The sequence below is a fragment of the Lepidochelys kempii genome, chromosome 4 (genome assembly GCF_965140265.1).
Source record: "Lepidochelys kempii isolate rLepKem1 chromosome 4, rLepKem1.hap2, whole genome shotgun sequence".
Classification (NCBI taxonomy): Eukaryota; Metazoa; Chordata; order Testudines; family Cheloniidae; genus Lepidochelys; species Lepidochelys kempii.
This window is the reverse complement of record NC_133259.1, coordinates 140,172,870-140,200,806: the sequence shown is the minus strand read 5'-3', so window position 1 is coordinate 140,200,806 and position 27,937 is coordinate 140,172,870. Positions and strand designations below refer to the sequence as shown.

Genomic DNA, 27,937 nt, shown 5'->3' with positions numbered 1-27,937 from the left:
GACCCCTAAGGGCAGTTTCCTTTGCTGTTAGGCCTTCCTAGAGGTCCGAGGAGATCCACCAGCAAGTGATGCTTCACCGAGGTCAGCCAAGCCACACCCATCAACACCAGCTAAGAGTCTGGCCCACTGGGTCTGGTTTTAATTAGACCATGAGAGCTGCGTGGCGCGGACCACGTCTCCGCATAGCTCTGGGCCTTGCTCAGCACAATGGGACTCAGCACAACACAAAGAACACCAGCCCCGAGCCTCTTAGCTGCACCCGACTGACCCCGGGCTCTCCCCCAGGGTCACTGCCCATCAGGCACTGGCAGACAACTCTCAAGTCCCTCCTTCGTCATTGCTTATCCCTCCAGCGCCCCCAAACCCAGGCTTGCTCGTGGCTCTTCTCGGAGCTCCCCAGCATTTCTCAATACCTCCCTGGTCACGTGGTGTCCTGACCCGGAGGCTCTAATACAGACCCAGCCACAGCAGAGCTGCCCCGCGAGGGACTGCCCCATCCCCTGCTCCAGGGCACTGTGCCCACGAACCCTCCCTCGCAGATGGAGCTCAGACAAACCAGTGCAAAGAGCAGGTGTCCTACACCTCCAGCCCCAGAGAACGGAAACCCGCCTCGTGGAGAGAATGGCGTGGGGGTGGCGGTCTAGAACCCCGAGCACAAGTGGCCGATCTAGAACCTCCTCCAGAACCCTTAGCGTGCGCCACCATTCTAGAACCCTGACCTAGAACCCTCGGTGCACACCGCCGCTTTAGAACCGCCATCTAGAGTCCTTAACACACGCTGCTGCTCTCGAACCCCGTCGGAAATGCTCCAGAACCTGTAGCACCCACACGAAGACATGTGCTGGAGCCCCTCCGTGCCCACCCTAGAACGGCTCAGCTCTGCCCCCGGCCTGGACAGCACCTCTAAGGCCGTCTCAACCTTATGCACATGGCAACCCCCCTCCCGCATTCAATCAGGACTGTCTCGCCCTGCTTGCATGGCTCTCCCCCATGCCAGCTGAAGGCAGGGTCCAGGCAAGGGGGCGATTCCTCCCCCGGAAAAGTCAATCAGTCCAACTAAACGCACTGAAAATACAAAACTGTCTCGGGGAATCCAAAGAAGGAAAGAGAGAAAATCTCTCTCGTCATGTCTCCCATTCAAATAAAGAAATAAAGAAATAACTCAGCCTTTGAGGCTAATCGAGTCCAGGAGACAACCTCCAAGAGCGCGAGAACGTAGAAGACAGAGCGACAGAAAGCGAGAAGGGCACCTAGGTAAGGATCCCGTTTCTAGGAGGCCCAGCCACCGTCCCAGGTGGAAATCAAAGAAAGGAAGGAACGTGGAAGTGCAGTGGGGGGGACACTATTCCCCCTCCCTATCCCGGGAAGGATCCAAGATTGACAGCAAGCAAGTGAGCTCTGATCCCCCAATGAACCCCCACATGGCTGCTCCCACACCCCTCTGGCACCGCCGACTTTGACTAAGAGGAGGGGGGAAAAATAATAATAAACCCACGTTGGACTTCTTCACCTCCTTAAGCGGCAGCCGCGCATATGGGCCCGGGAGTTAAAAATAAAGACAATGTGCATACATTAGCATCTATAATGCACAACGCTCCCCATTTAATATGCAAATTCCCAGCAACGCTGCCGAACACCTTCTGTTCCGAGTGCATAAATTTGAATTTGCAATTAGAATAATCTTGTATAATTAATGAAAAGCATCAATTTTAGCTCCTAAGTAATTTGATTAACATGTTGATAGGGCACTTATCGGGCTCCCTAAACCAGTGGGGCTGGGCATCAGGGAACGCGGGAGCAGGGCGGCGAGGGGAAAGGAAGGCTGGAGGAAGGGGGTGGGCTGGGGAGATCCTTGCCCCCCAGCTGACCTGAGCAAGGCCAGGGTTGCTCTCGGAGTGGGAGGGATGGACGGAGAGGGGTGGGAAGAGAGAGGAGGCTGGAAGGAGAGATGGTGGCCACCGATGCTGGATGGCACGAAGGGAAACCCGCAGGAAAAATGAGGGCCAGGCTTTACCTGAAGGGACCTTTTAGGGAAATGCCCTTTCGCTCAGCATCTCGCCCTTCCGCTGCCCCAAGTGTACAGCACCATGCTCACAAGCTCCAGGTTAGCGGGTTACATGGTCCTTCCCCGCAGCGCTACCATGTTTCGAACAAGGGGCAGGGGGTCCGCCCAGCAGGAGGGGCCCGACAGGGATCCCTTGAGCACTGGTGGGGGGCGCAGGGGGGATGAAAGAGGGAGGCATGTGGCGGGGAGAGGAGGAAGGAACAGAGACGCCCCAGCCTCCCAAGGGGCAGCGAGTCAGACACCCCGGAAGGGCCGGGGCCGGAGGCGTCCCGGAGCCCTGCCCTGCTGGGGATCGCCGCAGCCTCCTGGGGAAGGCTTCGTGGTGCGAGGCTCAGGGCTGTGCCGGCCCTTTGGCCATGGAGCGTCCTTCCCCCCGGGCCAAGAGGGGAGGGGGATACATGTGGGCACAGGCAGAGCCATGAGACCTTCTTGCAGCCTGAACATTTCCCCATCTGGTTCGCATGGGAATCACTGCTGGGCCCAGGCCCCTCGACCTCCAGGGGATTCACCACTGGGCCCCTCGACCTACGGGGGATTTGCTGCCGGGCCGGGCCCCATAGCCAACGGGGGAATCGCTGCCAAGCCGGGCCCATCACTTAGGCGGGAATCACTGCTGGGCTGGTCCCCTTGCCTAGGCAGGGATTCAGGGCCGAGCCAGGCCCCTCCCCTATGGGAGATTCACCGCTGGGCCCCTCGACCTATGGGGAAATCACTGCTGGGCCCCTCGCCTGGGGGGATTCACCGCTGGGCCAGGCCCCTCCCCTACGGGGGATTCACCACCGGGCCCCTTGCCTATGGGGAATCACCACCAGGCCTGGCCCCTGACCTACGGGGGAATCACCACCGGGCCGGGCCCCTTGCCTATGGGGAATCACCACCAGGCCTGGCCCCTGACCTACGGGGGAATCACCGCCAGGCCTGGCCCCTGACCTACGGGGGAATCACCACCGGGCCGGGCCCCTTGCCTATGGGGAATCACCACCAGGCCTGGCCCCTGACCTACGGGGGAATCACCGCCAGGCCTGGCCCCTGACCTACGGGGGAATCACCACCGGGCCGGGCCCCTTGCCTATGGGGAATCACCACCAGGCCTGGCCCCTGACCTACGGGGGAATCACCGCCAGGCCTGGCCCCTGACCTACGGGGGAATCACCACCGGGCCGGGCCCCTTGCCTACAGGGGAATTATTCTGGGGCTGGGCCCCTCCACTATGGGCCCCTGGGCAGCCGGAGTTGGGCACGCAGAGCAGAAATGAACGCCGGCCGTCGCACTGGGAGTTCACCCGCCCTGGGAACAGGAACCAAACCAGACCTGGCCCTTCCCGGCTCTCGCCCTGGAACCCAGGGCTTGGCCTTGGCTGCTGTCAGAGCCCCTGCCATGGCTAGCCCAGCGGCTCTTGGCCTTGGCTCCTCCAGGGGGTCAGAGAGGAGCCCAAGCCTCAGCCTGCACAGCTGCCCCCACCTCTGCCCCCCACAAGCAGGGCTCTGGGCACAGCGGTCTGGGGACAGGGAGTGTTGCTGGGGGGGAACAGCCCTGGTGAGGATGGAGGAAAGGCCCCTTAGGCTACGCAGCAGGTGTTGGGGGGGAGGGACCCCTAAGGGCAATTTGCTTTGCTGTTAGGCCTTCCTAGAGGTCTGAGGAGACCCTGACCCCTACAGATCTGCCGGAGGCTCCAGTCTCCCCCAGGAAACCCCGGCCCCATGCACTGAGCCTCTCTCGCCCCAGAGCCAACAGTCATTCGTCTGGAGCGACTCGGCGCCATCTCTGCCGGGAGAGGGGAGGTGCAGGGGGAAAGAGGAGAAGGATGGGGCTGAGCTGACTTCTCCCCCTTCCCCACCAGCTAGATGAAGAAGCTGGTGGGGAAGGGGGAGAAGCCAGAACAGCCAGATGGAGATGGGGGGCAGGGGGGAGGAACTGTAATGATGCAGTGACATTGCAGAGGATTCTGGACCCAGGAAGAGAGAGCCTGATGGGTCAGGCAGCTCCCCCTGCCCTGGCCTGCCCCAAAGGGAACCCGGCACCTTCAACGCAGGAGACAATACGGAGTCTCTTTTCTGTCAGGAGAGACCAAAATGTCCCCAGTCAACAATGCCTTGGTAGCACTGTCCGGAGGGAGAGGGCGAGGTGGTGATGGCAGAGTGAGGGGCGGGAAGATGGCGAGTGGGGGGAAGATGGGATGGCATCCCCCGAGGAGAGCAGAGGGTTTTATCTCTGCTCCGGTGGGAAGGAGAAAGGTCAAGAGAACACGTCAGGGATCCAAGAGCCTCTCCCATGGGACCACCAGTGGCATACAGCCACAGTGACTCCCCTAAGGCCGGAAGGGGTTTGGTGGATATTGTGCTGGAAATGACCACCCCACCAAACACTTTGTGCCTTGACAGAGCCCAAGAGCAGGGATATCAACCCATGCCTTGGCCAAAACCCAGCTCCTGTTTCCTTGGGATTCTTCCTTTCCTGTTTGAGGCGGTTTCGTAGCATGTTCCAGCCCAGCAGTGGCTGCATTTCACTGGTGGTTGTGTGGTGTGATCCCTGAGGATCCTGTGGTCCTGTTATGCCTACGGGCAAGGTGCAATTCCCTCTCATTGATTCCTCATCAGACACATCTTTTCGAATTGTTTTATTCACTCCAAGGATTCTCGTGGGCACTTCTAGCCTTCCAGATCTGAGTTGCACCGGATCTGAGTTGCACCGGTTCTTTGTGACTGGCCAAACAACCATATGGGCTTGTCTCTGCTCCCGGATTGGTTACAGCGTGCAAGCCCGGCCAGTGGGAGCAGGCTCTCACGTAACTCTTGTCCCAGAAACACCAGTGAGGTTCAGATCCCATCACCCCAGGGCTCACGGGCCGAGAACACAAAGCTTGGCTGTCGGTGTGGCCATTCCTGGAGAAGGTTTATGGATGTGGCTCATCCACCACCAGTGTCCTTCCTTTGGGATGAAGGTGCAGATTTGTCTATCCCGCGCTTCGACGCCTCCCATAGCCACGCCCTGGGCGGCCAGGGCCCCGCTGGATGCCGGGAACTGCAGCATGGCGTTTAGGGTCCTGGGACTCCAACGCTGAACTCCCCTTTGCAGAAGATGCTGCTGCTGTTACTGTGTGTCGTGGTGTCCAGAGACCTGCCAGCATCCACTCAGAACAGAGGGAACAGGGGGTGGGGGTCAGAAATCCGGTTCCAGTCAGCTGGGAGCTTCTTCCCGTGGAGGCTGTGGTGGGCAGGAGCTCGACCCCATCTCCTCCCCCAGCTGGCCCACGACTCGTTCGCACGTGTCCACATCGGGAAAGCAATGGCTCGCCAGGTCCTCAGATCACCCGGCAGCCACCGGCAATGACAGCACCATGAGGCTGCTCCCCTGGGCCGCCAGGGGGGATCACCTGGATGAAGCTAGAAGGCGCACAGAGGGTCTCCCTTGCAGCCTGCCCCCGAGGCTGGGCTGATGGGAGGTTTAGGATGGACAGTCCTGGAGGCTGGAGACTAGCACGGTGAGGGGGACGGGGAGATGCATGCTCAGCCATACCCAGAGCCACCCATCAGCCCTGCCCTGCAGGGGCGAGAGCAGCTCAGTCTCCATGGGCCATTCAGTCCTTGGCCTCAGGGCCGCAGCTGCTGACAAGGGGGCCCGTCAGTGCCAGACCTGGTGCTTTCTGTCCTGTGCACATGGGGCCTCACTGGGACTCAGGCTGAGGTCCTGGGCACCAGAAGGCCGTACACCAGACCGGGCAGGGAGCCCTGGACACCCAAGGGCCATACACCAGATGGGGCAGGGAGCCTTGGGCACCTGAAGGCCATACACCAGACGGGACAGGGAGCCCTGGGCACCTGGGGGCCATACACCAGATGGGGCAGGGAGCCCTGGGCACCCGAAGGCCGTACACCAGACGGGGCTGGGAGCCCTGGGCACGCGAGGGCCGTACACCAGACGGGGCAGGGAGCCCTGGGCACCCGAAGGCCGTACACCAGATGGGGCTGGGAGCCCTGGGCACCCGAAGGCCGTACACCAGACGGGGCCGGGAGCCCTGGGCACCCGAGGGCCGTACACTAGACGGGGCTGGGAGCCCTGGGCACCCGAGGGCCGTACACCAGACAGGGCTGGGAGCCCTGGGCACCCGAAGGCCGTACACCAGACAGGGCCGGGAGCCCTGGGCACCTGGGGGCCATACACCAGACGGGGCAGGGAGCCCTGGGCACCCGAAGGCCGTAAACCAGATGGGGCTGGGAGCCCTGGGCACCCGAAGGCCGTACACCAGACGGGGCCGGGAGCCCAGGGCACCCGAGGGCCGTACACTAGACGGGGCTGGGAGCCCTGGGCACCCGAGGGCCGTACACCAGACAGGGCTGGGAGCCCTGGGCACCCGAAGGCTGTACACCAGACGGGGCCGGGAGCCCTGGGCACCCGAGGGCCGTACACCAGACGGGGCCGGGAGCCCTGGGCACCCGAGGGCCATACACCAGACGGGGCAGGGAGCCCTGGACATAGAATCATAGAACACCAGGGTTGGTAGGGACCTCAGGAGGTCATCTAGTCCCACCCCCTGCTCAAAGCAGGACTAATCCCCAACTAAATCATCCCAGCCAGGGCTTTGTCAAGCCTGACCTTAAAAACTTCTAAGGAAGGAGATTCCACCACCTCCCTAGGTAACCCATTCCAGTGCTTCACCACCCTCCTAGTGAAAAAGTTTTTCCTAATATCCAACCTAAACCTCCCCCACTGCAACTTGAGACTATTACTCCTTGTTCTGTCATCTGCTACCACTGTCATCTGCTACCTAGATCAATCCTCTTTGGAACCCCCTTTCAGGTAGTTGAAAGCAGCTATCAAATCCCCCCTCATTCTTCTCTTCCACAGACTAAACAATCCCAGTTCCCTCAGCCTCTCCGCATAAGTCATGTGTTCCAGTCCCCTAATCATTTTTGTTGCCCTCCGCTGGACTCTTTCCAATTTTTCCACATCCTTCTTGTAGTGTGGGGCCCAAAACTGGACACAGTACTCCGGGTGAGGCCTCACCAATGTCGAATAGAGGGGAACGATCACATCCCTCGATCTGCTGGCAATGCCCCTACTTATACATCCCAAAATGCCATTGGCCTTCTTGGCAACAAGGGCACACTGCTGACTCATATCCAGCTTCTCATCCACTGTCACCCCTAGGTCCTTTTCTGCAGAACTGCTGCCGAGCCATTCGGTCCCTAGTCTGTAGCGGTGCATGGGATTCTCCCGTCCTTAGTGCAGGACCCTGCACTTGTCCTTGTTGAACCTCCTCAGATTTCTTTTGGCCCAATCCTCTAATTTGTCTAGGGCCCTCTGTGTCCTATCCCGAGGGCCGTACACCAGACGGGGCAGGGAGCCCTTGGCACCCGAGGGCCGTACACCAGACGGGGCAGGGAGGTCTGGGCACCCGAGGGCCGTACACCAGACGGGGCAGGGAGCCCTTGGCACCAGAGGGCCGTACACCAGACAGGGCAGGGAGGTCTGGGCACCCGAGGGCCGTACACCAGACGGGGCAGGGAGGTCTGGGCACCCGAGGGCCGTACACCAGACGGGGCAGGGAGGTCTGGGCACCCGAGGGCCGTACACCAGACGGGGCAGGGAGCCCTTGGCACCAGAGGGCCGTACACCAGACGGGGCAGGGAGGTCTGGGCACCAGAGGGCCGTACACCAGACAGGGCAGGGAGGTCTGGGCACCCGAGGGCCGTACACCAGACGGGGCAGGGAGCGCGACATTCTGATCTTCCAGCCTGGGAAAGGCCGTAGGAGCCACTGTTCTAGGAGCCGAGGGCAAGTCATCCCTCCCACCGCCACCACTCCGGAGTGTCTGACGCTTCGCCCCTAACCACAGCATCAGCACCGTGTCCCGTGTCCAGTCCGTGGGCATCTGGGGGTGCGTCAGATCTTCCCCAACTCCCCTCCCTAGTGCCAGCCCGCGGGACTCAGTGGTCTGGCGGCTCCCTGCATGTCTGGCATCCCACTGCCTGATAGGCCCACGTCCCTCCCTGGGACAAGTCAGGGAAGGAGGAACCCAGCAGAGGATACGCCAGTGGGAGCCTGGACAGATCACTCCAAAGAGACATCCGGCCTGGGCCAGCAGCAGCCAGCTGCCTCCCACGGGCGGAGCCCAGCCGCACCCCGGGGTGAAAGCCGGGCTCCACTGACGTCAGAGGCAAAGCTCCCTGGGACCCTCCGAGCCCGAGTGCCCAGTGGCTTCGGGGCACTGTCTGCCCTCAGACCCAGCCCACTCTCTGCCCCCAACACACGGCTGTCATGGCCGCTGTGCAAAGGGTGCCGTGCGCTCTGCCAGGAGCGCTAAGGACAGGCCGGGTCTGAACATCGCTGTGCAAGGCGGGTGTTCATGGTGACGTGTTGCCACTACAACCCTCAGGGCAGGCAGCCGGGCCTCGGGACAGGGCTGCCTAGCCAAAGGAATCTGGCTTTACCCCGGTTTCCACGTTAGCCGTAAACAAGCCAGGGAGCTAACCCAGCAGGGGCTGTCCCGGGCGGGCCTGAACTCGGGAGGCAGAGACGTGCCATGGCATCTGCACCCAGGGAGACGAAGGAGATGGAGCCCCCAGGAGGCCTCCCTGACTGAGACAAAACCATCCCGTTGGGGATACGAGGGACAGAGAGACTGCCTTTACCCTCCACCTTGGCCGACACGGGAACTAAGCGACTTGTTCTCTGGGATGGGGCCTGGCCAGGCCGGTGAAAGCTGGAAAAGAGCCTGGGGGTGAGAGAAACCGTTGAGGACAAAGACTGGGTCTGCTAGGTTACGTTTTCGATGTGTGTAACCACCACTGGCTTTCTCCTCGTTACCTGGGATCACTTCACCCCGTGGCCAGGCCGGGGTGTTTTCCTGTCTCTGTACAGGTGGCTCTGGGAGGGCCCAGCATGGGGCCGGTCCCTGCAGGACAGCGACTGGGGGTGAATTTGGGGCTGGAGGAATCAGAGGCTGGCCTGCCAGGAGTACCCAGGCTGGGCAGAGCCAGGGTGAGGCTGCCGGCTGCCAGGCTCAGAGCTTGAAATGTAAGCGGCCATAAGGGCAGAGGGACTATTAGATCATCCGCTCTGACCCCCTGCATAGCCAGGGCCATTACACCGCACCCCGCTGCCCCTGTTGGAGCCCAGTCACTTTGGCTAGCACGTCTCCCAGGAATGCAGCCAGCCTTGATTCCCCCACTGCCCTCGGCCCAATGGTGAATCAGCCTCAATGTGAAAAATGTCTGTCTCTTTCTGACTGGAGTGTGTCTGGCTTCAGCTTCCAGCCCTCGGGTCTTGTTCTGCCTCTCTCTGCTAGATTACAGAGCCCGCTAGAGCAACGAAGCCAACAAGGGAATGCTCAGCAGCGCAGAAGACGGAATTTACACAGGAGCTGGGCCTAGACTGTGGAACTCCCTGCCACTAGAAAGAAGAGGCCACAGCCTGTGAAGACCCAAATGGCTCATTCCTTTCTTCAATAAATTCTTCACACCCAGACACACCCATTCCTCCCTCAGACACACCCAGCCCCCCTTCCCACAGCCCCACCCAGATGAACCGGAGAAGCCTCTCTGAACTAAGTAAGTTGTTTCACTTGCGAACTCGGGAGGGAGGGAGAGATGGTTATTTCGGCTATTTCGAAGGCTAGGGGCTGTTCAGACCCTGCTGTGACAGGGCCAGAGAGTTATCTATGGCACGAATGGAGGAAGTCACAAGCTACTGCTTACTGGCGTTACTCAAATGGCAGGAGCCCTGACAACGCATGGGGTGATTTCCCAGCCCAGCGGACGACGCAGGTTCTGCCCCAGCGGGCGCCTGATACAAAGTACCCCTAGAACAACGCCATCCACGACCAGCCGCCCAGAGACGGCTTTTCAGCTCCCATAGCAAGTCACAGCGAGCGTCGCACATGGAGACGACAGGGCCCGCTGGCCTCTCGCCCCCTCCGGCCCCTGCAGCGTTACTCGGCTTGGCCCGGCTCCCGGGACTCTCGCCCACGCCCTTGGGTTCCTGGTCTCCATTACCCTTCCTTCGGCCCATCCCCTCGCTCTGAGCTGGGCCCACTTCATCATGCCCAGTGCCCTCCCGGGCCGGTGCCCGCGCAAGTCGTCAGCTGAGCCCTCTGCCACGTGGGCTGGAGCCGCCCGGAGAGGACAGGAGCCAGCTCTCTTGTCCCTGGCTAAGGCTGGGTCTCGCCCACGCCCCCGGGGCAGCAGTGTTGGAGCAGACAGCGGGCCACAGGCCGACCCTGCGCTCCTCTGCCCTGCCGCCTGCCAGACAGCCCAGGAATGGACGCAGTGTCCCGGGTGCGGGCACCACCCATCGCACACCGAGGGTCTCTCACCTGCCAGCTCCGTGGGGCGAGAGCCCCGCACAAGCCACTGCTGCAGCTGCCATATCCCACTGCAGACTCAGACCTAGCCGCTTGTCTCCCCCGAGCACGCTCCCCGTCCACTCCCTCTAATGGGCCCTCCAGCCTCCTGTTTCCCCAGACAGCCCAGCCCGGCTCCCCTCCGTTCGAGGGCACTGAGCCACTGGGCTCCTTTGTGCAGGGGATGAAATGCAGTGGCAGGGAAGGCAGGTTCTGTTTGCACAGGCTGGGAAAAGCCAGTTTGTCTCCTGGCACTCTCAGCACAATGCTCCCTGCAGGAACAATAGCTCCCAGCCGGCCCCTCACGGGCGCCTTTGGCTTAAAGGTGCCCTGTCACCTCACTCTCCGCTAAAGGGGTGGGCAGGCACGACAGCGGAGGGGCCGGATCTGCTCCTGCCCTTGCCCTGGTTAAGTGCTCTGACCGCACAGAGCCCCGTCTGCCACAGCCCATTCCCCCGTCTCTGGGAGCCCTGCCCCGGCACTGACCCCTCCGGCCACGCTGGCCCAAAGAGGCAGCCTGCCCGGGGCTCCGTGGCCAGCGCAGGGGAGGCTCGCTGGTGCCTGGGCAGCTCTTTTGGCTTTGGCTACGTGCTACAAACCTGCGCTGACGGGGGCAATGTAAACCCAGGGCTCAGACCCAATCTCTGTTCCCCCTGGGTGCTTCCACAGAGCTCCCCTGGATTCATGCCAGGGCAACAGAGGGCAGGGGTTGAGCGGATGGAAGGGGAGGATCAGGTAGATAGACAGACAGACGTGCATAGGGACAGCCAGCCAGCCAGAGTGCCCTCCCCAGGACGACCCACAACCTCCCTGTCCAAACCACCCTCCCCAGCCCCCCGAGGGGGCTGCATTTGCTCCCCACACTGGGGCTCCAGGGGTTAAGGCGGGTGGTGGAGGGGAGTATGAAAGGCCGGAGCACACAATGGGTGTGTGGACTGGCTGTAATGGGTTTGATTCTTCTCCTTCTAATCTTGTCTGCTGCCCTGTCAGCCCCTTTTCTCTCCTCCCAGCTGCTGGCTCCCTGGCTGCTGGTGGAGTGACAGGCAGTGTCCCCGCTGCTCCAGCCTCAACAGGACACATCAGATGCTATCGAGGCAGACAAAACCCGGAGAAATGTCACCGCGCTATCAGGGCTCCCCCATCACCGCTGGGAAGGGCCTTTCTTCCCAGCCCATTCTCCAGCCCTCGGAGGGGGACGGGGGGAAGGAGGTAGACAGGTGATTGTTATTGCACACAGACGTGACAGCACACACTCACTAACACGCATGCACACAAGGACCCAGCCACACAACAGGCTCACACACCATGGAAATTGATCTGAAATCAACAGGCTGAAAGTCAAAGAAAGACAAGGGCAAAGTACTTCACGTGGGGAGGGGAAACGAAACGCCCAGCTCCCAAACGGGGACGAAGTGCCAAGCCGGCTGTTTCGCTGGAGAGGAGCAGGGGATTCTAGTGGATCACAGACGGAGCATGAGCCAACAGGGTGATGCTGTTCCACAAAAGGCCAATATATTCTGAGGTGTATTAACAGGAGTGCCGTACGGCAGACCCAGGGGGTCATTGTCCTGCTCCGCTCGGCATGGGGAGGCCTCAGCTGGAGTCCAGTGTCCAGGTCTGAGTGCCACTCTTTAGGAAAAACAACAAGGAGTCTGGTGGCACCTTAAAGACTAACAGATTTATTTGAGCATAAGCTTTCGTGGGTAAAAACCCCACTTCTTCAGATGCCCTTTTCAGGACAGATGTGGACAAAGTGGAGAGAGTCCAGAGGACAGCAACGAAAGGGAGAAAGGTTTCAAAAAGCTGCCCTCTGACTGCCCGAGCTGGGACTGGGTGACGGGACGGATCACTCGCTAATTGCCCTGTTCTGTCCATTCCCTCTGGGGCACCTGGCATCGGCCACTGTCAGAAGACAGGACACTGGGCTAGACGGACCTTTGGTCTGACCCAGTCTGGCCGTTCTAAGGTTAAAAAAACTAGATGTTTAGTCTTGAGGAAAGACAGAGGGGGACCTGATCCCAGTCTCAGGTATATTAAGGGCTGTTATAAAGGGGACGGAGATCATTTGTTCTCTATGTCCACTGCAGGCAGGACAGGAAGCAATGGGCTTAATCTGTAGCCAGGGAGATTTGGGTCAGATACTGGGAAAAACTCGTTAAGCTCTAGCCCAGGCGTGTGTCTAAGGGAGGCTGAGGAATCCCGGCCTTGGAGGTTTGCAAGAACAGCTGGACAGGCGCCTGCCAGGGCTGGGCTAGGCGCATTCGGTCCTGCCCCAGGACTTGAGCATCTCCCAGGGTCCCACATGTCTATGATTCCAGGTGCGCGCTCGCTCACACCCGCTAACATCACACCCCAGACACACGTATACACCGACTCCTGAAGCCACACCGAGACCCCCCCCCGACAACGCCCCCCCGCTGACAGTCCGAACCCCAACAGCGGCGACTGCCGGCCTCACCATGGCCACCCGCAGAAAGGCCGCGGCATTTGCTCCGGCACTGTCCCTGGCTGCAGCCCCCAGGTCGCAGTGAGCCCAGCGGGTGCCCCCCCGGACCGCCTGTGACGGACCAGCCTGGGGAGAGCTACTGGGAACAGTGCCGGGCGGGAGGGTGTGTGTGCATAGGCCCAGACGTGGGGTCACAGCTCACCCCCTGGGCCCACCTCTTGGCCCTTCTGTTTCCTACCGCAGGGCGGATGCAGTGCATGCAGGGCTGGGGGGCCTAGTGCACTCGAACAGACTCCATCCCCGGCCCGCCGGGGTGACCATGAAGTGACCCACCAAGGTGCCCACCAGTGCCTTTACCAGAGTGGGCAAGCAGAGGATTTCTGCACCCACTGGCCACGGCGCACCAACCCCGGCACACAGCGGGAGGGGTCCACCTTCCCCTGACGTATCCACTGCTGGCCAGGTCGGGGTTACCAGATAATATGGGCACTGCTCTGTCCTGATTGGCCAGGAAGGGGGAATCCCACTGTAGATGGGCCAATGGTCAGTCCTGATTTGCCAGGGATCCCGCCGGAGCTGGGCCAATGGTTTGTTCTGATTTGGCCAGGGAGAGGGGATCCCGCTGGCGCAGTGTTTTCTCCAGGAATTGAAATTGGGGGGGGGGGGATTCGAATTTATGGGGGGAGGTGGTCAGGGCCGATGAGGGGTGAGACCGTGAGGGTGAAGGTGGCCCTATGGCACTGTGACGAAGTGGGACAGTTCTTAATGTTTCCTCTGAATACTGTAGGGGTGCCTCAGTTTCCCCTATACATTTCTTAAGTCACTAGGGGGTGGGATAAGGGGGTGTAATTGTTGCAGAGCAAAGGGCCAGGGTACATAAATGGCCAACACTCTGCCTCCTGCCAACTGATGGCCTGGGCCCTTCCCCCCTGCAAGGTGAGAGCTAAAGGGCTGGAGAACAAAGGCATCAGGTGGCCTCCTGGCCCCGGAACGGGGAAAGCCCAGAGGAGGAGGGGGTGGAGGGTGAGTCAGTTGGGGGCTGGCTGAGGATGTGGAGTGAAGTGCAGACGTGGTTGTCTGGCTCACTGCCCCCCAAAATGGACCCGGCTGAGGGTTCCTGTTCTCTGCACCTACAAGCTCTGGTTTAGACCATGTTCCGGTCGTCTAATAAACCTCTGTTTTACTGGCTGGCTGAGAGTCATGTCTGACTGCGCAGTTAGGGGGCTTCCTCTGGCTTCCCCAGGAGCCCCACCTGAGCGGACTCACTGTGGGAAGCGCAGGGAGGGCAGAGGATGCTGAATGCTCCGAGGTCAGACCCAGGAAGGTGGAAGCTGTGTGAGCTGTGTGTCCTGCAGACAGGCTGCTCACAGGAAGGAGACTTCCCCAGAGTCCTGACTGGCTTCATGGGGAGCAGTTCCAGAGCATCACCCTGGTGACTCCGTGACAGGCACCATAGTAAAAACTGAAAAATGTTTCATGACCATTTAATTAGATTTAACTCATGTTTTAAAATCATCGCACAAATTAAAGTTGGCTATTCAAGCCTTCTATGAAGCATGACATCTACATCCTTCTTGGTTTCTTGTTATAATTTTGCACAACTCTGTTAATGAACTTCTCGAATGCAATGTGTTCATCTTTGGTGGCTTCTCGTGTGTCCGGTACTTCCATTCCTTCAGTTGCTAGGCTCATTAGATCATTCACAGGATCAGGCAGAAGGTGACGTCTTTCAGAGCACAAAATTCTATTCAATGCGGCAAAAGAACGGTCGACTGTCGCTGTTGTGACTGGGAGCCGCAAGAGATGAATTCCTGCTTCTTCCAGCCCAGGAAACAGAGCACAAAGATCCGTCCGAGCCACTAGCGATGATGAAAAAGAAGTTGAAGTCAAATCTTTATCCATTCGTCGTATGATATTCCACTCTGTGTTCAAATTCTCTGTTCTGTCCTGAGCACACGGCAGCCCCGTTGCTGGCAGTGCCTCACTCCACTCAGCTGTCGGTGTTTTATAGGACAGGGATCTGTAAAAGCTACGTAGAGGGTGAGTAGAATCTAGAAGTCGCTGTTGTTGATTTTTAAGAATCAAGTCTGTGGACTTTTCCAGTTGTCTTAACAAACACTTCTTGTCCTCTCCACTTAAGGATTCAATATAAATGCCTTCATTCGTCAACTTCTGGACTGAAGTCTTTGCTTCTTCCAGTACGTTTTCAGTGGATAGCTCTCTGATTGATCCAAATGTAGCTTCTCTTGCTGGACAAAGATCTGCTACTGTTGTAGCAGATGCCTGGACGGCATTGTTTAATGACCCAAGTGGTTTCAAGAATAGACTTGCAAGAGAGAGAATGGCAATAGTCTTCTCTGAACGTAGTAGCAAAAGCAATCCACCAGCCTCACTACTTAGATCCATCCCATCTTGGTAGATACTTTCCAAAGCCAGTAATAATGGCTGGAGTGATTTTAAGACAACAGCAAAGAATCACTCATGAGAAAGCCAGAGGGTTTTCCCAGGTTGGACTAATTTGAACTTCAGTCCCAGTGTATCTTCTATATTTTCCAAGATATTCAGTCTTTTTGGACTCTTGCTGAAAAAAGAATAGAAGGAAGACATTCCATTTATAGCTTTTGTAATGTCTTTTGAAGAGTCTGCAGCTCGTACTAGCGCTAGGTGGAGTAGATGGCCTCTGCAGGGTGGATAGGAGAGACCAGGGTTACACTTTTCTCTGAGCAAAGCTTGTGCTCCACCACGTCTTCCAGAGAAGTTTGCAGCTCCATCCAATGCACAAGCAGCCATCTCTTTGGGATCCAGTTGACAAGCATTTAACTCTTCTAAGATGTGGGTTGTCACAGATGCAGCCGATGTGTCTTCTATAACTTGAACATCTAGAAATGCATCAACTGGCCTTCCCCTGACATCAAGATAACGTACACAATGACTTAATTCTTGATGACCATTTGCAATGGTGCATTCATCAGCCAGGTATGCACACTTTTCAAATGTGGTGACAGAGGTCTTCACTTTTTCAGCTGTTGAGTTTTTCACTGTTGCACCACATACGTCTAGCCAGTCAGCTGAGTTTTTTGCAGAAAGACAGTGAGCATTTGCTGGTCGTGTTCGGAACCAGTGTTCAACTTCAGGATGAACAAGTGACCATGCACTTAGCATTGGCCTCCAGTTTGCAGTGTGTGGTGTCTCTTGCTTAAATAGAAAGGACAATGCCACAGCCACGTTTGTTCGCATGAATGGTGTTGTGTCTCCAGCATTCTTAACAGCCTCATTAGCACACACCGGTGTTGTCCTGGGTCAGTGGAGACTCAGAGTTCAGAGGTGCTTTCACATGAGTTCACCTCCCAGGTGGGCAGCAAGAAGGCCCCTCGCTCATTCCTCCAGCTGCTCACTGTTCACTCTGGCCACTGCTGTTCATTGTGCCACCGTTCACTCCTTCGCTCTGTTGGAGTAATGGTCTCAAGTTGCAGTGGGGGAGGTCTAGGTTGGATATTAGGAAAAACTTTTTTCACTAGGAGGGTGGTGAAACACTGGAATGCGTTACCTAGGGAGGTGGTGGAATCTCCTTCCTTAGAGGTTTTTAAGGTCAGGCTTGACAAAGCCCTGGCTGGGATGATTTAGTTGGGGATGGGTCCTGCTTTGAGCAGGGGGTTGGACTAGATGACCTCCCGAGGTCCCTTCCAACCCTGATAGTCTATATTCTATGACTCTGTGGCCCATGGCCCTGCGCCGTCACCTTCGGCTGCCACCTGCCCCTGTGACCTCTGCCAGTGGGTCTCTGGAGGTTCCATCGGCTCCCAGTGGTTTCAGCCGAGCTCGCAGTGGGGGAACCTCGCTGCGGGTGCAGGCTGGGCCGTCTCTGCCACAGAAACACGGTCCCACCGCCGGTCTGAGCTCTTAGACCTGATTTCAGCTATAGCAGGGGTCACTTAGCAGAACAAAAGACTCTCTATGGAGCCTGATCAGCTCTGTCTTTAAACAGTGGAGAGGGCAGGTCAAATCGTACTTGTGACTCAGGCAGACCATCAAGCAAAACACCTGTCCCCACCCTCCCTCCCGCTCGATGCCCTCAGTCAGCAGAGGCTACGTCCAGTTCTACTGCCCTTTACTCCTGCAATAAGAACAACCCCATTTCATCCCCCCTCACACCCCGCATCCAAGTGATGTGTAACCCCACCCCAGCCCAAATCTATCACTTGGGCAACGCAGCTCTGTTTGCTGGTTACCTGGGTAGATTAGGTGTGAATGTAAATACAATCTGGTCCTGGAGCCTTTCCCCCCAGCCCCAGCTCATCACTAGCTGTCAGGGAGAGCTCCTTTCGACTTTGCTTACAAATCATCACCTGAAATTGTGAGGTTGGCCAACATCACCGAAATGAAGGCAGTGACGTGGTCATAAAAACAACAGCTGTGTAAGGAAGCTGGTCTCTGTTCATACTTTTCAAATCTATTACACCTCTTCAGATACACGTATTTTATCATACACTGTGTATGCTTTTAAAGTGTGTATTAATGTTTCCATTTCAATTCAGATGTCCAAACAATCACTAAATTGGCAACACTGCATGTAACTAGTTCCCAAAATTGGGGTGGGGGGAGGTGTTGGGGAAATTCGGGGGTGTGTGTGGGGAAATCCCTGCGCTGGAGCTGGGCCAGTGGTCCATCCTGATTGGCCAGGGAGGGCGGATCCCACTGGAGATGGGCCAATGGTCTGTCCTGATTGGCCAGGGCGGGGAGATCCCGCTGGAGCTGGGCTGATGTCTGGCCCAGCATGGCACTGCCGTGTTCCTGAATTGCTAGGGATGGGAAGAAAAGGAGGGTTCTCCCTGGATTCCCCTGTTCTGATGTAAAGGGCAGAAAAAGCCCTGGTGCCCCCCACTGGCGGGGACGGGGCTCCCCAGAGAAGGAGCTCAGTGTCTGACCCAGCGACCAGCCCGAATGGCTCAGAGCCAGCATCCCCTGACCTCAACTGGCTGTTCCGGGTCCCTACATCCCACCCGTCCCCACAGAGGAAGGCTGTCCCCCGCTGCCCCACAGGAGGGGTACGGTCTCTCCCAGGAGCAGGACGCTCGCGGCCCAGCCCAAGCAGCGTTTGGGGTGCACAGGCATGGGGGGGTGCACTCTCCCCTTCACCTGGCCGCCATGGTCCCAGCTGCACGGACCAGTCCTGGTGCCAAGGGACAGAGAACGGTGATTTGCATGTGCAATTAGCTAACGAGCTCTCTTCCCTTCGTCGGCACATCTGGCTCCCGGCATCACACCTCATTTCTCAAACTGACAGCTGGGCTCCTATCGCTCTCCCACAATGCACCCTGGCACCCACAAAATTAATTGTAAGCCTTCCCTTTTCTGCTCTGCACGTCCTCCCCCTGCCCCCCCCCCCCGGCTCTCCCCCTCACCTTGAGCTCTTCCCTGCAGGGAGCCAGAGGTAGCGTGGCCCTGACCACCGGGGGCCATCGGGGGTCCCCAGGCACGTTCCTTCCAGAGCTGAAGTGTTAACCCTGGTGTCCAGCCCACCACAGCCGGCTGCCCTCAGACAGCCCCTACTGTCTCACTGGACACAGGATTCCACCTCGCTACCTCTCCTACACCGCTGAGTGGCACCTCTGGGCAGCGGTTGCCACCCCCCAGAGCTAGCCGCATTGCCGAGGCCGGTGAAGATACCTGTGTATAACTCCTGCTCAGGTCCGTTCACTGGGCCCTGCAGGGTGACAGGTCCGATGCTGATAGAATGGAATTGTTTTAGGGAACTACAGGCTACGGGCCAGCAGGACCAGCTCTCCCCCCACCGGCCCCGTCCCAGGAGCATCCCTGGTCAGAGACACTGAATATTTTTTATAGTGGGGCTGCTGAAAGCCAGCGAAACTGGCCCCAAACTTTTTACCCTCAGACAGGGGTAAGGGGGCCGGGGTTGGGGCCACAGCTGGGACCCTGGGCGCAGAGCCGGAAGCCAAGGCCTGGAACAGAACCTTGGGCATGGGGCTGGCAGCTGTGACCCCAAGTATGAGGTCAGGAGCAGAGCCCCCAGTGCATGCCAGAGGTGCTGCGGCTCCCCCCTGCACCCCCAGTTCCCGCGCCTATGTCCCGGGTCCCAGCACACATTCCCTGGCTACTGCAGCACTGCGGAACCGGAGAGTCAGGGTGCAGCAAAGACACCCCGGACTCTGGTGGGGGGTGGGCCCCTCTACCCTTCCCAAAGCGCGTTCCCCAGCTTGCAGGGATGGAACTGTCCCCCCCTCCACAACGGGAGCTGAAGCACATGGCTGTTACCTGCAGGGATCGCCACCTCCTCGCCTCCCGTGCGGCGCCTGGGGAAGCGGGGATGCAATGCCGAGCCCGTCTGGGACAGCTGTGGGGATCGAACCCAAGAGCTCTGGGAGCAAATGCACAAGGCTTTCCTGCCTGCATGGAAGGACCGGGTGTGTTAGCCAGCAGGAGGGTCAGAAACCTCTTACAGACTGGGAAAGGTCCCTCAGAGGTCCGTTCCACATATGGACCATCACTTGTAACGACTGGGTGAGCGGCTTGCGGGGATCTACAAGCATGAGGCTTCCCCACCTGAACGCCAGGGCCAGCCCTCCTGGGCAAACCTCTCTGCACGCTCTACCACTAGACAGGGCAGAGAGCCCCACCCTGTTAGCCTGGGCTGGCAGGGGTCAGAGCAGTGGCCCATCCAGTCTCCTGCCTCCACCAGAGGCCAGTGACCAATGAGTCAGCGGAAGAAATGCCACTGGTGACCATTACAGAACCACCTGCCCACAGAACATCAGAACGTCCAGACTGGGTCGGACCAAAGGTCCATCCAGCCCAATCTCCTGTCCTCTGATGGTGGCCAGTGCCGGGTGCCCCAGAGGGAATGAACAGAACAGGGAATCATCAAATGACCCATCCCCTTGCTAATGGCAAACAGGCTAGGGGGACACAGAGCCCGGGGCTGCCTCCCTGACCGTCTTGGCTAAAGCCCTGATCATCTCAGAGAAATTCTCTGCTCATACCTGGGTGGCAGGGCTGCCTCGTGGGCTGGAGGAGGCAGATTTCGAGCACCTACCACTGGGGATGTTCTCGTTCTCCAGGCAATGCCACGTCTCTCGACAAAGCTGACGGAGCTCTTGGCTGCGGCGCTCTCTCCTGGCAGCTCAGGCTCACCGGGGAGAAGAGCAGGTCCCTGCAGCTATTTGAGAGTTACGGATTTTCGGCTCCATTGACGGCGCTTGTATTCAGAGTGCCCCCGTCTCCCCCCTCGTTCTGCGCGCCAGGATCATGGCAGCATGTCTTCACAGAGCAGTAGCACCAGGCAGTGCCGCACCCGCAGGGAGAGACCGTCCCTGCCCCGAGCAGTGTCCTACCGGCATTGACAGGCCAGAGAAGCAATGGGCGGGGTGTCAGCCAGCAGAGCCAGGAACCGACCCCAGCTCTTCTGAGCACCAGCCTGCTGCCCTGCCCATTGGGCCCTGCTGCCTATCAGGTCCCCTCCGAGTTTTCTCCTCCCTGGACTGCACAGGGAAACCTGCTACTGCCTGAAAAGAAACCGCATCATGCCAGGCTCTGGGAGAACGCTGCAGATACAAGCCTCGGAGAAACCGCCGCACGGGAAAAACACAAAGCAAAAGACAGGTCAGAGCACTGCGAAAAGGGAAATCGAGGAAGGAGACAAGGACGGGGGAAACGCTGCACGTGATGATCGGCAATTCCCCCAGCAGGGGGTTACATTGTACTGTCTGCTAGACTGCTGTATAACGCAGGAGGGAGGGGTAACTTTCGAGCACCCTTCCCCATGCTCAGTAGCACCGTACTCCACAAGCAGGGGAACTAGGGTGCTCAGAACAAGGTGTTATTTTAGTCCAGGAAGAACCCAGCCCATCGCCTTGGCTTTTTCCTGCCCTTTGATTGTTTACCCTTAAAATTCCCTTAACAAAGTTTTTGTCTGGGTGGAATTGCCTCGGTTGTTTAAAAGGAACACTCCAGAACGGGTCACTAGTGGCTAGACCCTCCCGGAACAGTGACACAGCTTAGGACATCAGCAGGGACAACGGCTTTCCCACGGCTCGCTTCGGAGCCGGTCAGATTTTGTCTTCCAGCATACACAGGTTCCTGTCCCAGGCACTGCACACCCACACCACAGCAGCTGAACGAGCCAGGCACGTATGCCCAACACAGCCCCCTTTCGCCGTGCACGTCACTGCATGGGTCCTAATTCCGTCAAATCCAAACCTGTTAGCACCCAGACATTCACAGACGCTCCTCCCCAGGGAGCCAATTTTTAACTTTCGCCCTTTGGCTTTAAAGGTGGCCAAAAAAAAAAAAAAAAAGGGTTGCAGGAGGGTTTTTTGGCAAGGGGGAAAGTGTGCGTGTGTTTTGGGTTTGTTTGTTGTGTGGCTTTTTGGTCATTTTATTCTTACTCAAAAACAGCTAAACTGTTTGTACCCAAATTTTCCAGAAATATACACCCGTGAGCAGAATCCAAACAAGGGAAATTTCAGCCTGCAAGTTCAGCTCTTCAGAAAGCTATGTGGGACTGCAAACAGGCGAGTCTGAGGGACACAGTTGGGCACCCTCAGTAATTCCCTGGGCGGTTGGACCAGGGCTACCCAGGTACGGTCGTCTCCTCTGAGGGTTCTGTATTTGAGTCTCTTTGATCACATTAAGTCATTTGACAGGGGTCACCTGGGATTATACAAAAGAAACTAAATATTCCAAGGACCCCACCTTCAGTGCCGCTGGGGGGTTCAGGGCCAGAGACCATCTAGGTCCCAAAAGTCTGAGTCAGAGTGCTGGGTGCCTCAGGGAATTGGAGTTGGCTACAAAGCCGTTAGCCCAACCCATCCCACGGCGGCTGGGGCTGAAAGTCATTGCCTTCTCACAAGTGGTGAGGCAGCTCACGTGCAATGAGTCTGGGGGGCCTCAGCCAAGTTCCTAGTGGACAAGTCTCTGCTTTGCAAAACCTGCCACTACAACTGGCCCCTTGACAGAAAAACACGGCCTGGCCTGTGCGTCTCAGCATGCCTGCGTGTTCCCGGCATCTTCCATGAGTGGGTCCTGGCGCACGGCACGTCTGCACCTCTGTAAGGGGTGCTCTGGGCACATCGCAGGGGCATGGCAGGGTTGTGTGTGGGCATCTCGTCTTCGTGGCATGAACAAATGTGTGTTGGTGCAGCTGAGCGGGGAGTCTGCATGGCCGGGCGGTACAGGAACAGGTGTGCATGTATGATCTGCACAGGCTGCGTGTGCAAATGGCCTGTGCCAGGCATCTCTGCAGCTGCGTGGGCGCGGCGGGTTCCTGAGCCGGCGGCGTCTGGGTCCCTACGGGGCGGGGGCGGGGCGGGTTCCGAGCCGGCGGCGTCTGGGTCCCTACGGGGCAGGGCGGGTTCCGAGCCGGCGGTGTCTGGGTCCCTACGGGGCGGGGGCGGGTTCCAAGCCGGCGGCGTCTGGGTCCCTACGGGGCGGGGGCGGGGCGGGTTCCGAGCCGGTGGCGTCTGGGTCCATACGGGGCGGGGCGGGTTCCGAGCTGGCGGCGTCTGGGTCCCTACGGGGCGGGGGCGGGGCGGGTTCCGAGCCGGCGGCGTCTGGGTCCCTACGGGGCGGGGCGGGTTCCGAGCCGGCGGCGTCTGGGTCCCTACGGGGCAGGGCGGGTTCCGAGCCGGCGGCGTCTGGTTCCCTACGGGGCGGGGGCGCAGCGGGTTCCTGAGCCGGCGGCGTCTGGGTCCCTACGGGGCGGGGGCGGGTTCCGAGCCGGCGGCGTCTGGGTCCCTACGGGGCGGGGGCGGGGCAGGTTCCGAGCCGGCGACGTCTGGGTCCCTACGGGGCGGGGGCGGGGCGGGTTCCGAGCCGGCGGCGTCTGGGTCCCCACGGGGCGGGGGCGGGGCAGGTTCCGAGCCGGCGGCGTCTGGGTCCCTACGGGGCGGGGGCGGGGCGGGTTCCGAGCCGGTGGCGTCTGGGTCCCTACGGGGCAGGGGCGGGTTCCGAGCCGGCGGCGTCTGGGTCCCTACGGGGCGGGGGCGGGGTGGGTTCCGAGCCGGCGGCGTCTGGGTCCCTACGGGGCAGGGGCGGGTTCCGAGCCGGCGGCGTCTGGGTCCCTACGGGGCAGGGGCGGGTTCCGAGCCGGCGGTGTCTGGGTCCCTACGGGGCGGGGCGGGTTCCGAGCCGGCCGTGTCTGGGTCCCTACGGGGCGGGGGCGGGGCGGGTTCCGAGCCGGCGGCGTCTGGGTCCCTACGGGGCGAGGGCGGGGCGGGTTCCGAGCCGGCGGCGTCTGGGTTCCTACGGGGCGAGGGCGGGGCGGGTTCCCGAGCCGGCGGCGTCTGTGTCCCTACGGGGCGGGGCGGGTTCCGAGCCGGCGGCGTCTGGGTTCCTACGGGGCGAGGGCGGGGCGGGTTCCCGAGCCGGCGGCGTCTGGGTCCCTACGGGGCGGGGGCGGGGCGGGTTCCGAGCCGGCGGCGTCTGGGTCCCTACGGGGCGGGGGCGGGGCGGGTTCTGAGCCGGCGGCGTCTGGGTCCCTACGGGGCGGGGGCGGGGCGGGTTCCGAGCCGGCGGCGTCTGGGTCCATACGGGGCGGGGCGGGTTCCGAGCCGGCGGCGTCTGGGTCCCTACGGGGCGGGGGCGGGGCGGGGCGGGTTCCGAGCCGGCATCGTCTGGGTCCCTACGGGGTGGGGGCGGGGCGGGTTCCGAGCCGGCGGCGTCTGGGTCCCTACGGGGCGAGGGCGGGGCGGGTTCCTGAGCCGGCGGCGTCTGGGTCCCTACGGGGCGGGGGCGGGGCGGGTTCCGAGCCGGCGGCGTCTGGGTCCCTACGGGGCGGGGGCGGGGCGGGTTCCGAGCCGGCCGTGTCTGGGTCCCTACGGGGCGGGGGCGGGGCGGGTTCCGAGCCGGCCGTGTCTGGGTCCCTACGGGGCGGGGCGCGGCGGGTTGTGTGACGTTTGTGTGGGCAAGGCTTAGCTATGTCTGGACGGGGGGGGCCGGGGGTGTCTGGTCGGTGTCTCTGTGTGTGTCGCGTGGATGCCGTGTCTGTGTCCGGGCGTGTCTTAGCCCCGCGTGGCGCGTGTCCCACGCTCGGGGGTGAGGCTGTCGTGTCCCGGGGCAGCAGGACGGCGGTGACTCACCGTCCCCATTTGGCTAATTCAAGCAGCTCCTTGTTGTTTGTGTTATTTATTTGTTTTATTTGCAGTGAAAGTGCGGCGCTGACGGCAAATGTCACTTCCACCATCTGCCGCGTCTGGCTGCCTGGCTGCCGCGAGCAGGAGGGAGGGAGCCGGGAGGGAACCTGGTTTCGAGTACGCGGCTTGTGTCCCTGCGGAAGGGGCTCCAAGCAGGCGACAAGACTGACGTCTCATCAGGCAACCCTCCCCGGGGAAACCCCCCTTGGGGGAGACACAGGCAGGGTCAGCGCCCCGAACCTCGGCTCCGGGGACTAATCCGCGCAGGGTCTGAGGGCCCTGGCTCCACCCCGCATCCGATCCAATGCAGGGCCTGACGGCCCTGGCTCCACCCCGCATCCGATCCAATGCAGGGCCTGCGGGACCTGGCTCCACACCGCATCCGATCCAATGCAGGGCCTGACGGCCCTGGCTCCACCCCGCATCCGATCCAATGCAGGGCCTGAGGGCCCTGGCTCCACCCCGCATCCGATCCAATGCAGGGCCTGAGGGCCCTGGCTCCACCCCGCATCCGATCCAATGCAGGGCCTGAGGGCCCTGGCTCCAACCCGCATCCGATCCAATGCAGGGCCTGAGGGCCCTGGCTCCAACCCGCATCCGATCCAATGCAGGGCCTGAGGGCCCTGGCTCCACCTGGATCCGATCCAATGCAGGGCCTGAGGGACCTGGCTCCACCCCGCATCCGATCCAATGCAGGGCCTGCGGGACCTGGCTCCACACCGCATCCGATCCAATGCAGGGCCTGAGGGCCCTGGCTCCAACCCGCATCCGATCCAATGCAGGGCCTGAGGGCCCTGGCTCCACCTGGATCCGATCCAATGCAGGGCCTGACGGCCCTGGCTCCACCCCGCATCCGATCCAATGCAGGGCCTGAGGGCCCTGGCTCCACCCCGCATCCGATCCAATGCAGGGCCTGAGGGCCCTGGCTCCAACCCGCATCCGATCCAATGCAGGGCCTGAGGGCCCTGGCTCCACCTGGATCCGATCCAATGCAGGGCCTGACGGCCCTGGCTCCACCCCGCATCCGATCCAATGCAGGGCCTGAGGGCCCTGGCTCCACCCCGCATCCGATCCAATGCAGGGCCTGACGGCCCTGGCTCCACCCCGCATCCGATCCAATGCAGGGCCTGAGGGCCCTGGCTCCACCCCGCATCCGATCCAATGCAGGGCCTGAGGGCCCTGGCTCCACCCCGCATCCGATCCAATGCAGGGCCTGAGGGCCCTGGCTCCACCCCGCATCCGATCCAATGCAGGGCCTGAGGGCCCTGGCTCCAACCCGCATCCGATCCAATGCAGGGCCTGAGGGCCCTGGCTCCAACCCGCATCCGATCCAATGCAGGGCCTGAGGGCCCTGGCTCCACCTGGATCCGATCCAATGCAGGGCCTGAGGGACCTGGCTCCACCCCGCATCCGATCCAATGCAGGGCCTGCGGGACCTGGCTCCACACCGCATCCGATCCAATGCAGGGCCTGAGGGCCCTGGCTCCAACCCGCATCCGATCCAATGCAGGGCCTGAGGGCCCTGGCTCCAACCCGCATCCGATCCAATGCAGGGCCTGAGGGCCCTGGCTCCAACCCGCATCCGATCCAATGCAGGCCCTGAGGGACCTCCCCTGACCCAAACACCCAGAACCGGGAGCTGATCTAATGCATGAACTGAGCAAGCTCACCTGGCCCAAACGCCCTTGCCGCCTCTGATTCCTAGGGTCCCGAGCACCCCTCGACAGGCTCCTGCCACAATCCCTAGCCCACGGGCCCCTCGACCGGCCAGCCAGCCCCATGCAGGCTCTGACACAGAGCCGTTGCCTTGCGTGTGGGGCAGCGAGAGGCCAGGGCGATTTACAAAGCACCACCTAATTTGCGACCAGCCGTGGCTGGGACGACACCATGAATTCAGCCCATTAGCCACTATGGAGGCAGCTGATGCTAATAGTTTGTGGTGGGGACAGGGGCTTCCTTGTCTGCCCGATTTATGGACCAGCTTCGGGCCCCAAGCCGGGGCGGGCGCAGACCCAGCCCTGCATAAAGAACCCAGGCCAAGCCTCGAAACCAGGGCTGACGCTGGCAATGCAGAGTCCCAGAGCCCCGAGGTTCCCCCGGCCCGCTCTCCGCCTCCTCTCGGGCTTCCAGGGTCCCCGGGGAGCCTGAGGCTTGGAGGCCTTTGGGGTGAGACTGTTTTAATGGGGGAATTTACAGCCCTGCTTATTCCCGGGAGGCAGGGAGCCGAGTGGGACAGATGGCAAGTGCCCCCCCCACTGCCCCTCAACCCTTCCTGCTGACCCAGGTTGGCGAGCTCCTGAGCCGTCTGGGGTCTGAATGCAGGAAGGGGCTCTGTGACCCAGGTCTCTTCCCCCGAGTCACCACCTCTCCCCGCCCCCCCGCCCCATTCACAGTAGGGGCGCACAGGTATCTGGGTGCTGCCGGGAGGCACCAGCCCCATGGCACGTCGCCTGGACGGGCCGGTTTGTTCAGAGGGAAATGGCCGCTATGCAGCATCACTGCAGCGTGGCTCTGGGCACTGCAGCCGTCCACGCAGGAAACCGGAGCTGGCAGGGGACGGTTCTGCTCCAGGGGAACACGCTGGGGACGAGACGCGGTGCACGGGGGAGTGGGGGCACCGGGAAGGGGGAGCACAGATCTGGCTCGGGCTCCCAGGCCAGCTCTCCCCTGCTGTCTGCGCTGGCCGTCAGGGAATGTCCTCGCCAAATGTCACACATGCTGGCGCCCCGTCCCCAGCACACAGCAAAGCCATGGGCCCCGAGGACGCAGCCCAGAGCTGGCGGCACTGAACAGCAACAGCGGGGACGGAACCCCGCTTCTCCTGCTGCTGCAGATAACAGAGAATCGCTGCTATTGGCAGTATAGGGCCTATGACACAGAGCAGAACAGTTCCAACAGCGTGCAGTCACACACAGAGTCTGGCTAGTCCAGTCCAGTGTCCTGTCTGATAGCAGCCTGCATCGGACACCCCAAGAAATCCCACAATGGCCAATTATGGAATAACCTGCCCCAGGGGGGTTGCATCCCAGGCCCGGAGGCGGGAGGGTGGCTGGTGTCCAGTAGCAGCAGGAGTTACATCCCCATCCCTTGCCCCCTCAATGTAACTGGGCATTCTCCTTGTCGATGCCAAGGCCTGCTCCCCTAGGATCCTGCAAAGCTCTTGGCCTCGGGGCTCTCTTGTGGCAGTGAGTTCCACAGGCCAAACGTGCTGGGTGAGAACAGACGTCCCAGCCTCTCCTGCCCAAGGGCCACTGGCCAGCTGTAATGCATTTCACTGCACAGTCCCAGGAGCGTAGGACTACATCAGCACACCCAATTTACAGCTGGGGGGACCGCGGCATGGAGCAGGGCAGTAGCCAGGCTGGACCCAGGAACTCCCAATTTCCCCATCCTGCAGTCACCCTTTCTGCACCCGGGCAGCCACGACGCCAGCGGGCAGGAGCAGACGAGGGGTTGAACGGAGCCAGACAGCGCGGGGCCCAGTCCAGGGAGGAGACAGCCACACAGCCTGGGGACCGGGGAGACGCAGCTGAGGGCATCCCGAGGCAGCGGGGGAGGGAGAGGACGGGGCTCCAGGCACCACCCCCCAGCTCAGCCAAGCCAGGTGCCCGTCAGTCTTTCGGGGCCCAAGCCTGTGCCCAGCTCCCCCCACTGGCCGTGCTGAGGGTGCTCAGCCGCTGGCGGGGTCAGGCCCCAGCACTGAGCCCCGCCTGACGGGATCCAGCCCACAGGGCCAGGACGGTCGTGGGGGAGGGAGTGCCATGGCCTGGTGGGGTGCTGGGGATGGCGTGTGGGGCCAGGACCCTGGGACAGTCTGGGGGGGTCCCACGGCCTGTCGGCGCGCTGGGGATGGTGCATGGGGACAGGACCCCAGGAGTCCCATGGCGGGGCCCGCTCACCCCACCCCACCGCTCAGCCGCTCACCCCACGTGGGGCCC

At 60.7% G+C, this 27,937-nt stretch overlaps 1 protein-coding gene across 4 annotated transcripts in view; it reads right to left on the bottom strand.

Moving 5' to 3' along the window:
* Nucleotides 1–27,937, bottom strand: part of EBF4 (EBF family member 4) — a 99,754-nt gene that overhangs the window by 47,953 nt on the left and 23,864 nt on the right. The gene's annotated exons all lie outside the window — the stretch shown is intronic.